Consider the following 15114-nt stretch of genomic DNA (forward strand, 5'->3'; position numbering starts at 1 on the left):
CCTGTGGTAGTCCACAGAATTCTCCTGCTTACTGCATTCAAAATTTAACATCAAGAGTGAAAGGTGGAACATTGCAAAGATACGATTAGAGGAAGACCCACAATCAAAGCACTTCAGGCAGGATGGTGATGATGCTGAACACCTTTTGTGTATCTTTTTTTTTTTTTTTTTTTTTAAACTGAGTCTCACACTGTTGCCCAGGTTGGAGTGCAATGGTGCGATCTCACCTCACTGCAACCTCCGCCTTCCAGGTTCAAGCGATTCTCCTGACTCGGCCTCCCTAATAGCTGGGATTACAGGTGCCTGCCACCACGCCCAGCTAATTTTTTGTATTTTTAGTAGAGACGGGGTTTCACTATGTTGACCAGGCTGGTCTCGAACGCCTGACCTCATGATCCACCTGCCTCGGCCTCCCAAAGTTCTGGGATTGCAGGTGTGAGTGACCACGCCTGGCCCACATTCTGTGTATCTTTGAAGTGCTGATTCCTCTAGCAGGTATGTTATATCCTTCAGGTCCTTTAACTCTTATAGTCATCCTTTGAGGTAAACTGATTGTCTCCTGTTTCCAGGCAAGGAAACTGAAATTCAGAGTGATTCAATGACTTGCCAATACATTTACTGCTAGGAAGACTTTCTTTCACCATCAGAATTGGAGACAGGCATCCCTGTAATGTAATCATTAGTTTACTGTATCCCCGCTGCTCCTCGAACTTAAGCTCCATGAGGACTAGGAATTTGTTTATATTATTAATTATTGTATTTCCAAAGCTTGGTACATTCATGACATCTATGCAACAAATATTTATTGAGTGCACAATATATGCTGAACACTAAAAAAAAAAAAAACTAGAAGCAAACAATACTGTAGTGGAGAAAGACAAATCATAAGATAAAAACAATGTAAAAATGTATAGAATGTTAGATGAAGAAAGGCACTGTGGAAAACAATAAACTAGGGAAGGGGTAAGGAGAGAGTGGCTAGGGAAGTCCTTGCTGAGAAAGTGACAGTGGAACCAAGACCCGACGGAAGGAGGTAAAGTGGGGAGCTATGAGGATAGATCAAAGCGAAAAGCATCCCAGGCAGAGGGCACAGCCATTTTGTAGGTATGAGGTGGAAATGAACCTGGCATGTCTGAGTATAGCAAGGAAGCCAGTGTGGTTGGGGAGGAATGAATTAGAGGAGAGTAGTAGGGTATGCAATCAGACAAGCAGTGGGTGGAAGAGAGGGAAGAAGACCTTCTAGGCCCTTATAGGCCAATATATGACCCTGGCTTTGGGGGATGAGAAGCCAATGAAGAGTTTGAACAAAAGGATGACATGACTTGATTTACCTCTTTGTAAGATGATCACATTGCCACATTGAGAAGACACTTAAAGAGGTCAAAAACAGAACCAGGAGGAGGGAAGTTTGGAAAGTATTGAAAGAATTCAGACATGCATAATCACATTCAGCTTAAATGAGGTGGAGAAACAGTGAAGGTGGTAGGAAGTAGTGAGCTGGGCTGGGCGCGGTGACTCACGCCTGTAATCCCAGCACTTTGGGAGGCCGAGGCGGGCGGATCATGAGGTCAGGAGATCGAGGCCAACATGGTGAAACCCCATCTCTACTAAAAAATACACAGTTTAGCTGGGTGTGGTGGTGCACACCTGTAATCGCAGCTACTTGGGAGGCTGAGGCAGAAGAATCACTTGAACCAGGGAGGCAGAGGTTTCAGTGAGCCGAGATCGTGCCACTGCACTCCAGCCTGGCGTCAGAGCGAGACTCCGTCTCAAAAAAAAAAAAAAAAGTAGTGAGCTTTGGATATATTCTGAAAGTAAAGCTCACAACATGGTGTTTGATGTGGGGCATGGGTGTGCTAGGCAAGTCAGGGGTGACCTGAGGTTTTTGGCCTAAGAAAGTGGAAAGATGGAGGCACCATCAACTACAACACAATATGTTTTGGGGGAAAGATCTAATATTGAGTTTGGGGCATGATACATTTGAGATGCCTATTAGACCCCTACCTGAGATCCTAGGTTGGCAATTAGATAGCAAAGCCTTCTAGAGTCCATGGGAGAGTTTGGAGCTTGGGATATAAATATGATGTCATTAGTGTGCAGACAGTATCCAAAGCATGGGACTGGGTGAAATCTCCATGGGAATGAGTGAAAGTCTAATTCCTAGTGGACACTTTTAAATGATGTATAAATGAATAAATGAATACATGCAACAAAGGTAAGATTGGAAGAAACGTAGTTTGTTTAACACCAGAGCTGTGTGTGGATCAAAATTTTTACTTGTCATCAACAGAAAGTCTCCCTGGCTGTTTCAAACAACCCCCGTGAAAAACAGCAAAAAATATTTATTTTAAAAAGATATTGAGGAATTCATAGAATATTGTTTTGAAAACTAGAAACCAGGCTTAAATGCTACATAATCAGAAACAAGACCTACAATTACTACACAGACATTTTGAGAAATAGCAACTTGTCAGCTTTAGCCATAGAATAAGAATGATGATGGCCATCGTGATCGTTGAAATTAAGGAAAAGTGGGTCATTTTTAATGGACACCTACTATGTGACATATAATGGGTTTTTTTGTTTGTTTGTTTGTTTGATACAGAGTCTTGCTCTGTCGCCAGGCTGGAGTGCAGTGGCATGATCTCGGCTCACTGCAACCTCCAACTCCCTGGTTCAAGCGATTCTCCTGCCTCAGCCTCCCAAGCAGCTGGGATTACAGGCATGCGCCACCATGCCCAGCTAATTTTCATATTTTTAGTAGAAACAGAGGTTCACCATGTTGGCCAGGATGGTCTCAATCTCTTGACCTCGTGATCTGCCCTTCTCGGCCTCCCAAAGTGCTCCGATTATAGGTGTGAGCCACCGTACCTGGCCAGATAATGATTTTTAATCATGATGGATAATTCATTTTAATGAATGCCTACTATGTTACTATGTAGCTCATTTAATTCTCACACCACTTTGTGAAATGTGTATTTTTATCATTATTATTTTGAGGTAGGGTCTTGCTCTGTCACCCAGGCTGGAGTGCAATGGCACAATTACAGCTCACTGCAGCCTCCGCTTCCCAGGCTCAGGTGATCCTTCAACTTCAGCCTCCTGAGTAGCTGGGACTACAGCTGTGTGCCACCATGCCTGGCTAATGTCTTTTAAAAAATGTTTGTACAGATGTCGGGGTCTCACTATGTTACGAAGGCTGGTCTTGAACTCCTGAGCTCAAGCAATTTTCCCTCCTCGGCCTCTAAAAGTGCAGGATTACAGGTGTGAACCACCATGCTCAGCAGCTGTGATATTATTGCTCTCACTTTATAGATAAAGAAACTGAGGGTCAGAGGGGATAAGTCATTCTTCCATGTCACGCAGATGGTGAGCACCAGATTTGCTTCGTTCCATTTTACCAGATTGCCTTCCCAAAGCAAAAATAGGCTCAGCATTTCATAAAAAGCCTCATTTTTTTTCCCGGAACATTGTGAAGTAGGCAGGGCTGATGGTTTATTCCTGCTTAATAAAAAGGAAAACGAGGCCGGGCGCGGTGGCTCACGCCTGTAATCCCAGCACTTCGGGAGGCCGAGGCGGGCAGATCACGAGGTCAGGAGATGGAGACCATGCTGGTTAACACGGTGAAACTCTGTCTCTACTAAAAATCCAAAAAAATTAGCCTGTAGTCCCAGCTACTCGGGAGGCTGAAGCAGGAGAATGGGGTGAACCCTGGAGGCGGAGCTTGCAGTGAGCCCAGATCGCGCCACTTCACTCCAGCCTGGACGACAGAGCGAGACTCCGTCTCAAAAGCAACAACAACAACAACAACAACAACAACAACAACAAACACACGAAAGTTACGAAAGTTAAATAACCTGGCCACCTGGACAATCTCTAAAAGCAGATGAAATATGAGATTTAACTCACTGTCTTAGTGTGACTTAGTGCTCTCGCCACCACTCGGAACCGAGTTTAGCAAAACTAATGCTGGTCTTAATGAAAACATCTTGACTTTATTCTTTTAGAAAGGGTCTTTACAGTTTATTGATTACCTTCAATCACTGAAATATGTGAATGTACTAAACACCTATATTTATTGATTGTACAGTTGGAGTTCTTTGACAATCTAATGGTATCTCTTTATGTATTTCTGCCCGACTTAAATCCTAATTGTGATAGCATTTTCCCCAAGTAACACATAATTGCTAATAATTTTCACTTTTCACTTGATTTTTATTTGATTTTTTTTTCCTTAATTGCTTTCTCCCTTCCCTCAAACCACTCTTGTTTGGAAACAAGGAACTATCTCCCCTCACTCAAGTTCCCTCATTCTCATGTAGACAATCAATCTCTCTTGTCAATACCATATTTCTCTGCCCACTTTGTCATTTATTGTTGTATTGGATTGTCTTTCACTTTATTTCTCTGGTCCTTTTTCTTTTGAATCTTTAAAAATTTATTTCTCCCAACTGAATCATTTCAGTTCCGAGGAATGAGATTTTACTTGCTTTTTCTCCCTCAACATGTTGTTTATCATGAGATTAACATCTTTATTTTTTGGCTCCGAAGACTCTTGAACATTCTCTCCCAGTCATTTTTATTTTCTTTCTTGTTTTTGTGGCTCTGTGTTATTAACAGTTCTTCATGGCCTGCTCTCCACCTATCTTTTGGTTTGCCCTGTTTTCCTACATCAGCTTCTTGGGAGGTTTTATTCTTCAATTTTTTTACATGATGATATCACAAATCTTTGCTACCAGGTACAGTCAAAGAATTATAACTCCTCTGGTCTGTTCCACTCTCTGCACATGTTTATTAGGAAGCAGATAGTATTGGAAGAGGTTCCAATCTTATACTCTGCTTGTCCAGAGCTTATATTTATTTTTAAAAAGTACTTCAATCTAAAAGAAACTATATCTCAAAATAAGATTCAGGTTTATTCGCTGCTATTAAGTGGTGTTTGCAGCCCACAACCCATACCCATATTCTTCTGAGTAATTGCTTTGTACAGAGATGTATTAACCTTTTTTTTTTTTTTTTTTTTTTTTTTTTGAGACGGTGTCGCCCTCTGTCGCCCAGGCTGGAGTGCAATGGCGCAACCTCGGCTCACTGCAAGCTCCGCCTCCGGGTTCACACCATTCTCCTGCCTCAGCCTCCAGAGTAGCTGGGACAACAGGCGTGTGCCACCATGCCCAGCTAATTTTTGGTATTTTTAGTAGAGACAGGTTTCACCGTGTTAGCCAGGATGGTCTCAATCTCCTGACCTCATGATCTGCCTGCCTTGGCATCCCAAAGTGCTGGGATTACAAACGTGAGCCACCACGCCTGGCCTTAACTTTTGACTAATATTTTAAAAATTAAAAGTATAATAAGTGGATCCAGTAAACATCTTAATAGTATCAAGAAAATTAGGGCAGCAGTTGCCTAAGGTGTACAGAGTTGAGCTTTGGAGGTAGACGTGAGTTTGAATCCTGGTTTCACCTTTTTCCAGCATGTGATCTTCGGATATATTAATTCACTTTCCTCAGTCTTAAGTTCCTCTTTCCTTAAAAATCAGGATAATGGGTCGGGTGCAGTGGCTCACGCCTGTAATCCCACCACTTTGGGAGGCCGAGGCAGGTGATTCATGAGGTCAAGATATTGAGACCATCCTGGCCAACATGGTGAAACCCCGTCTCTACTAAAAATACAAAAATTAGCTGGGTATGGTGGCACATGCCTGTAGTCCCAGCTACTCGGAAGGCTGAGGCAGGAGAATCACTTGAACCCGGGAGGCGGAGGGTGCAGTGAGCCGAGAGCGCACCATTGCACTCCAGCCTGGTGACAGAGCAAGAGTCTGTCTCAAAAACAAACAAGCAAACAAACCAGGATAATTATATCTGCTTTATGATATAGTTGAAGGATTAAGTAGTTTGTATTAGTCTTCTAGGGCTGCCATAATAAAGTGTTTAAGCTGGGTGCCTTAAACAATAGAAATTTATTCTCTCGCCGTTCCAGAGGCCAAAAGTCCAAGATCAACATGTGGACAGGTTTGCTTTCTCCTGAGGCCTCCCTTTGTCTTTGGCTTGCAGAGAACTACCTTTTCCCAGTGTCTTCATATGGTAGTCCCGCTGACTGTGTATCTGTATCCTAATCTCCTATACTTACAAGGACATGGTCATACTGAAGGAGGCTCCATCCTAGTACACCTACTTTGCAGCCATCATCTCTTTAAAGGCCCTATTTCCTAACACAATCACATTATGAGGTACTGAGAGTTAGGACTTCAACATATGAATTTGGGAGGACACAAATCAACCCATAATACCTTCTATAAATATTTTTATTCAGCAGCTAACACACTGTACATTCTTGATAGCTCTTAGCTATTGTTTTTACTATTTTATATAGAATGTCACTATTTCTAGTTTTTTTGTTTTTTGTTTTTAATTTGGACCAAGAGTTTACTTAACTTCATGGAGTATTTAATGGTAGAGATAAGACACAATTCCTTATTCCTTATATGAGCCCTCTGCAGATGACATCCTCAATAATTTTAGCCAAAATTAGCTAGTTAAGAGTACTACACAAGCAAGATTACCATAAATTAAGGCTTCAGGAAAATTAAACTCTAACTCTGAAAGTATTTGCCCACCTAGTCAATTCCATCTACATCCGAAACCTTTATTTTTCAGCCTGGCCTCCCTCTTGAGAGTTGCTGTTTTTCTGGATAACTGAAATTTGACATGGGCAATTACTTCAACTTCTACACATCAAAACATCTCAGGCCAGTCACCAGCCAAAGCAATGCTCGACTACATTTTCTAATATATGTCAATGGATCCCATTATTTTCCTAAGTCCCTAAGCCATCCTGTAGCCTATCATGCAATCATTTATTCAGTCATGAGTTCTATCATTCAATCTCTGGCCTTGGTTTCTTTTTCTTTCTTTCTTTTTTATTTTTCTTTTTATTTTTTTGAGACAGAGTCTCGCCCTGTCACCCAGGCTGTAGTGCAGTGGCTCCATTTCAGTTCACTGCAACCTCTGCCTCCCGGGTTCAGATGATTCTCTCGCCTCAGCCTCTCGAGTAGCTGGGACTACAGGCGCATGCCACCAGGCCTGGCTAATTTTTGTATTTTTGTAATCCCAGCACTTTGGGAGGCTGAGGCAGTTGGATCACCTGAGGTCAGGAGTTTGAGACCAGCCTGGCCAACACGATAAAACCCCGTCTCTACTAAAAATACAAAAATTAGCCAGGCGTGGTGGCATGCGCCTGTAATCCCAGCTACTCGGGAGGCTGAGGCAGGAGAATCGTTTGAATCAGGGAGGGAGAGGTTGCAGTGAGCTGAGATCATGCCACTGCACTCCAGCCTGGGCAACAGAGAGAGATTCTGTCTCAAAAAAAAAAAAACAAAAAAAACTAATTCTGCAGGTTTGTATATATAACAACCACATGAGATGCATCTTCCCCATTCTGTAGATTATGAGAGATTTAAATGATTTTTGTGGGTAATTTCACCTATCTTTGATTTCTGCCTTACATGCTACTTTACAAGGTAAGCATTGTTTAATCTGGGACTCCATAGTCCCATTTCTCAACCACTTAGGTGGCCATTTACTAACTAAAGAATCAATCTTGAGTTTTTAAATCTCTTATGTGATTCTTCAACCTCATCTTTTATCCCTCTACGGACCCTCAAGTGCAGCGCATCAGGCCTGCTCACTCTCCTATGTTACAGACAGTGTTTCTGCTTTGAAACTTTGCCCCATCCCCTTTATCTGCAATCATCTCCCTCCATTTCCACCTAGAGAAATCCTACCTATCTAGTAACTTTCAGTTAATCACCCACAGCTGGAAATAGGCTCGCTTTCCTCTGAACTGTAACACTTGGTTTCTAACATACTTTTATGCCTTATCCCCACCATGTTCACCGTAAAAAAATGAGCAATGCAGAGAAACAAGAAAGGTAGGGGTAAAAAAGAGAAAAAAAAAAGACTCATTATCTCACCCCCAGAGACAACCACCATGAATGTTCAAGAATATGCCTTTCTTGATGTTTCCTCTTTTCATATACATCGTCGTCTTCCTTGTCATAATTAAAAGAAAAAAAGTAGAAAACGCTATCATTATTTTCTTAGGTGCCAGATACTATGTTAAGGTTTCACAACCATTATATTCTTTAATCTTTACAACTACTGTATGAGTATCTTATTTTTATCTTCATTTGATAGAAAAATAAACCCAGAGGCCACGCGAGGTGGCTCACACTTATAATCCTGGCACTTTGGGAGGCTGAGGTGAGCGTATCATTTGAGGTCAGAAATTCGAGACCAGCCTGACCAACATGATGAAACCCCGTCTCTACTAAAAATACAAAAAATTAGCCGTGTGTGGTGGCACATGCCTATAGTCCCAGCTACTTGGGAGGCTGAGGCCAGAGAATCGCTTGAACCTGGGAGGCAGAGGTTGCAATGAGCCAAGATCGCGCCACTGCACTCCAGCCTAGGCAACAGAGTGAGACTCCGTCTTCGAAGAAAAAAAAAAAGAAAGAAAAAGAAAAGAAACCTCAAGCTTAGAATGTTAGGCTAGTTTCCTAAGGTAACAAACCTACAGAGGTAGAAACTGGTAGAGTCCACGTTTGCTTTACTTCCTAGTCCTCAACCTTAACTGCAACACAATGCTGCCTATATGTGTGTCTGCGTGGGTGTTTGTGTGCATGTATATGCTATTAGATAGAATTATAACAAAATTATTTTTCCTCATATATAAAAAAATAAAAACTTTAAGAAGACAATGGAAAAATGAAATCTCTAAGACTACAAGCCAAATTCTATATTAAAGTGTCCCTCTGAAAGGACGGACTCAAAATTACTCCTAAGAATAATGATTATGGGCCAAGTGCGGTGGCTCACTCCTATAATCCCAGCACTTTGGGAGGCCAAGGTGGGCTGATGATCTTAGGTCAGGAGTTTGAGATCAGCCTGGCCAACATGGTGAAACCCCGTCTCTACTAAAAATACGAAAATTAGCCAGGTGTGGTGGCGGGCGCCTGTAATCCCAGCTACTTGGGAGGCTGAGGCAGGAGATTCCCTTGAACCCAGGAGGCAGAGGTTGCAGTGAGCCAAGATCCCGCCACTGCACTCCAGCCTGAGTGACAGAGTGAGACTCCATCTCAAAAAAAAAAAAAAGAATAATGATTATGGTTTACATATATATGATATATATGATGCTTACCACCTGCTAGGCAGTATTTTGAGTTCACTAACTCATGTAGCCTTCACAACAACTTTGTGGGAGAAGTACTATACCTGTCACTATTTTACAAATGTGCAAACTGAGAAACAGACAAGGGAAGTGACCCGCCCAAGATCACAAGGCTATTGTGATGCCTCAGCCTACAAGAGAACATGACACTTTTCTATGTAGGACAATGATGTATATTTAACTTCCACCTTCTCACCTTCTGTCTTTGTACCTTTTATAACCACGGTGTACTTACCTTGGCTGTAACATGATATTTAATATGTAATCAGCAACTCAAATTTGGGATGATTCTTGAGCCAGTTTTGTTTGCAGAAGCAGGGCACTAACTTTAATTAACTTTAACTAGAACCGCTTGTAGCTCCATGTGAAAAGAGACACAAAAAGGCCCATTAACTCTGAACATCATTTCCGTGTTTCTGCTCCATATGCCCTTAAGATGGTACTTTTTCCCTGCTGTTCCTTGATTTTTGCTTCTTTTTTTCATTTTTTAAAATGTATTAGCACAGGGTGTTAGTGCAAAATTAGTCATGTATTTACTATAGCCTTTTAGTTCACCTAAACACATTATTTCTGAGAAAATGGTAGAGAACTTTGAGGAATATTCTATTTTAATGGTTGAAAACCTTTCTTTTTAGGAATCCCTTCATCTAATTCATGGCTAAATTATTCGGTGTCAATTTTTTCTGAATCTGTGTGTGTGTGTTTTAAAGACATTCTCGTTAGCCAACTCTATTTCTTTTTTCTTTTCTTTTCTTTTTTTTTTTTTTTTTTTCAGACAGTCTCACTTTGTTGCCCAGGCTGGAGTGCATCGGCATGATCTCGGCTCACTGCAACCTCCACCTCCCGGGTTCAAGCGATTCTCCTGTCTCAGCCTCCCAAGTAGCTGGGATTACAGTCACGGGCCACCACACCCGGCTAATTTTTGTATTTTTAATAGAGACGGGGTTTCACCATATTGGTCAGGCTGGTCTCGAACTTCTGACCTCAGGTGATCCACCTGCCTCGGCCTCCCAAAGTGCTGGGATTTCTGGCGTGAGCCACCGTGCCCGCCCAGCCAACTCTATTTCTAAGACACTTGTTTTGAACACACTAACAGTAGACTCTCATTCTCGCTGTAACACATGCTTACCTGGTTAGGTAAGATTCAATGAAAATTGCTGACTTTCAGATATTTACTATGTCATAAAAACTTGCTACATGATTCCACCCACAAACATTTTCTGAAAACTAGCATTTGAAATTACGTTTTACTATTTTTGTGACTCTAGACTTTGAAGGAATGCTTCAATGACAGCTGAGGCGAGACATTTAGCAACGTCTGCCACTGTCCTGTTTGTATTCCGTGCCAGGCGCAAGGACTCTTCCTGTTGAAAGTTTTATCATGTACAAGGCTATTAACATTATGAAGATAGGCTGAAGCATGAATAAATCCTGAGAGTTACTGATGATGTCATTACACTGGTCAATAAAATACATAGAGGCAAGGGCTTCCCATGATCTCAGGCTCGACTAAATCAGGATACACGAGCAATTAACTCTTTAATTAAGATGAATGGGTGACATTAGCCCTCCTTAAACTCTGCTCGTCAGCATTTACACATAGAAAAAGATAGATGCCTCCTTCCCAAGAAATGTAGGTTTTATTTTTCATTCATCGACACAGTCTCATTCTTCCTACTTTGTAAACAAAGTCACTGGAGTATTGGGATGGTCAGAGATATTTTAATGTGTTCCTCCCATCAGTCATATCTCTTACTATGAAAGGCTCCATATTGGAATGTATTAGGTGTTTTATGAAGCTAATTTTACCACTATTGTTATTGAACACAATTGCTTTGCCTTTCTCCCCAATGCACACGAAGAAGATTCATGTCAAAATCTCATAGAAAAAGATGAATGTAGCACAGCATGAAGAGAGTATTTATCCATTTGTTCTACTAAAAACTGTCCATTGATATCCGCTACTTTGCCAGTAACCTATTTCAAGACTGGAAATCTAGAGCTATATATTTGAGTTCTGCTGTGTCTCAAATTAGTCAGTCTCTTGACCCTACGCAAAAATGTCTCTGAACCTCTGTTTTCTCATTTGTAAAATTTGGTTGCTGGAACAGTTGATCTCTTAATTCTTTTTCAATAATGTTTAACACAGTAAAAATGGACAACAATGGTATGAATCATTGTAGGAACAAGGCGTCAAAACCAACATTGTCTTGAGAGAAATAAAAGATGATTCATATGATTCATATATATAATTTAAAATTCTCTAATAACCACATTTTTAAAGGTAGAATTAATTTTAACATTTCATTCAATGTATCCAAAATGTCATTCTAACAAGTAATCATATGTAGTTATATGATCTATTTTATATATATTACCGATTTTATAATATTTGTTGTACTATGTCTTTGAGATCCCAGCGCACACTTCAATTTAGACTAGTCTCATTTTGAGTGATCAAAAGCCACAAGTGGCTAATGGCTAACTTATTGGACAGCACACTTCAGATGTCAACAAATACGAAAACAAATACAACTATAGCCTTTAAATATTTGTCTGTTTTGACTAAATGTTTTGAGCAAAAATTTGTCAAATGTATGTTTTATTTATTTATTTATATTTTTTTTAGATGGAGTCTCACCCTGTCTCTAAGACTGGAGTGCAGTGGTGCGATCTTGGCTCACTGCAACCTCTGCCCCCTGCGTCCAAGTGATTCTTGTGCCTCAGCCTCCTGAGTAGCTGGAATTACAGGCGTGCACCACCATGCCCAGCTAATGTTTTGTATTTTTAGTAGAGACGAGGTTTTGCCATGTCGGGCAGGCTGGTCTTGAACTCCTGACCTCAGGTGATCCACCCACCTCAGCCTCCCAAAGTGCTAGGATTACAGGCGTGAGCCACCGTGCCTCAAAAAAAATAAAAATAAAAATAAATAAATAAATAAATAAATAAAAAACCTTGGATTGTCCATAGGCAATATAATTTACCTGAATAAATATGATCTCATAAAAAATCACTATTACACAAACTTTTTTACCACTATGTGGCATAAAATGAAAACATTCAGCTATAGAAAGAGACAATATCCTATTTATGCTCCATCATAAATGAGGACCACTGTCTATTCTTTGCTTAAAAGACGCTCAGATATGTGGTTAATGATACTGTCTATCTAATGAATCAGATGTTATTGTAAATAGAAAGGTGCTACCTATACCATAAAGAAATATACCATTTAAAAGCTGGGTGCAGTGGCTCATGCCTGTAATCTCAGCACTTTGGTAGACTGAGGTGGGAGGATCCCTTGAAGCCAGGAGTACAAGACCAGCTTGGGCAACAAAGCAAGACCCTATCCCTAAAAAAAAAGGAAGGAAGGAAGGAAGAGGAAGGGAGGAAGGAAGGAAGGAAGAAAGAAAGGGAGGGAGGGAGGAAGGGGAGGGAAGGATAGAAAAAAAGAGGAAGGAAGGAACGAAAGAGGGAAGGAAGGAAGGAAGGAAGGAAGGGGAAAGAAAGAAGAAATATACCATTTAAAAATCAATCTTTTGGCTGGGCATGGTGGCTTAAGCCTGTAATCCCAGCACTTTGGGAGGCCAAGGCGGGCGGATCGTGAGGTCAGGAGATCGAGACCATCCTGGCTAACATGGTGAAACCCCGTCTCTACTAAAAATACAAAAAATTAACCGGGCATGGTGGTGGGCGCCTGTAGTCCCAGCTACTCGGGAGGCTGAAGCAGGAGAATGGCGTGAACCCGGGAGGCGGAATTTATAGTGAGCCGAGATCGCGCCACTGCACTCCAGCCTGGGCAACAAAGTGAGACTCTGTCTCAAAAAAAAAAGAAAAAAAAATCAATCTTTTATTTCATAACTTAATTTTATTTCTTAGCTTCATTTACATTTTTACATATTAAGTGGAAATCTTAGAATTTCAGGGGTAGTGGCAGGTCCATATTTTCATACTTGGCACATTTCACTCTAGCTGATTCTACTTATGCATTTTTCTTGTTTAACTGGACTCAACAAATACAGTTATGAAGGTAAAAAATAAATTGAACTGTAGAAAAATATTTTGGTTAGAGATGATAGGTTTTTTAAATTGCAGTTCTTTGTTATCTCACATTATCTGGATGTTTTCAATTTGAGATATTTCCTGTCATCAATAATAATAATAATAATGTTAACCAAACTATATTTAGCTTTTTATAAGTGCTAGGCACTGTGCAGTGTCGTATATTTTATATAATAGTATCTAACTTAGGTCTGCCTGAATTAAAAAACTCACTGAAAAGTAACCTCTCTAATTCAAAGAAATCTCTCTCATTTATAAACTCTTATGGAAGTTTATTGATACCATTATTTTCTATATCTATGAATATATATTAATTACCTAGGAGCTTCAGCACTGAAAACTTTCATTGAATATTTGTTGAAGAAACTATTTAAATAGACTATAAGTTTTCAAATAAGGCATTTACTCAGTAAATATCTACATTCAATGTGATAGACCCTTTTTATAGTAAATGAAATAAATATTTTAAAAACTGTCTTTCTATGTGATAGACCTTTACCAATTGAAGGGTATACATATTAAAAAATAATAACACACAGTTCTTTGTCTTGTAGAGACTCACAGTCTAGTGTAGGAGACAGATGTTAAAATCAATCGTGCTAAGACCACATTATAAAATGCAACTGTAGAAGATTCAGAAAAGCTGGGAAGAAGAGGCTCAGTTCCCCAGGAGAGAGTAGAACATAGAGGAATGGGGATACTGCAGAAGGGTTTAGAAGAAGTAGTAGAACATTTCTTTCTTTCTTTCTTTCTCTTCTTTCTTCCTTTTTCTTTCTTTCTTTCTCTCTCTTTTCTTTCTCTCTTTCTTTTCTTTCTCTTTCTCTCTTTCTTTCTTTCTCTTCTTTCTTTCTTTTCTTTCTCTCTCTCTCTCTTTCTTTTCTTCTTTCCTTCTTTCTTTCTTTCTTTATTTTTTTAGACAGTGTCTCACTCTGTCGCCCAGGCTGGAGTGCAGTGGCACTATCTCGGCTCACTGAAACCTCTGCCTCTGAGGTCAAGCGATTCTCCTGCCCCAGCCTCCCAAGTAGCTGTGATTACAGTGTCCCACCACCACACCCGACTAATTTTTAGTAGAGACAGGGTTTCACCATGTTGCCCAGTCTGGTCTCGAACTCCTGGCCTCAGGTGTCTGCCCGTCTCTGCCTCCCAAAGTGCTGGGATTACAGGCATGAGTCACTGCACTCAGCCAGAAGTGGTAGAACATTTCTAGATAGCATAGCAGAGGGTGTCACAAACCAAGGGGACACAAAAATGGAAAGAATGGAATGGGCTCTTTTGTCAGTAGCTTGTGAGCTTAAGAATTAGTGCATAGTGGGAACTGGCAGGATCTGTGGGTGGAAAGATGCTTGGGAAGTTTATTGGGGATGACACATATGTATATATCATATAGAATTTGACTTTTGTCTTGTTAGCAATGGAAAATGATTGGAAGTTTTTAGGCAAAGACATAAAGTCAGATTTCGGTTCACACACCATAATTGTGGCATGAAAATGGTGAACGATTTGAGAAAGCCAGACTCTAATTGGAGGCCACTGCAATAAATGAGGGGAGACAAAATGAGTGTCCATGCAAATGTTGAAGTGTAGCTGAGGAGGAGGAAAGGATTTCAAAGCCATTCCTGAGGCTGATTCTACAGGGCTTATTACAGGCAGGTGATGGGAGAAGGGAGACAAGTACAGCTATAAAAGCTCTTAACTAGGTGAATGCTGGTTTTATTAAATATTAAAACAACACTGGACTTAATGTAATCATTTTTGCTGGTTTCAAAAGCACTTTCAGAGTTTAGCAATGTTCCCTGTCAACTATTTTAGTAGTAGTTTATGGCAATG

This window comes from Pongo pygmaeus, chromosome 4 (assembly GCF_028885625.2).
Source record: "Pongo pygmaeus isolate AG05252 chromosome 4, NHGRI_mPonPyg2-v2.0_pri, whole genome shotgun sequence".
In the NCBI taxonomy this organism is placed as follows: Eukaryota; Metazoa; Chordata; class Mammalia; order Primates; family Hominidae; genus Pongo; species Pongo pygmaeus.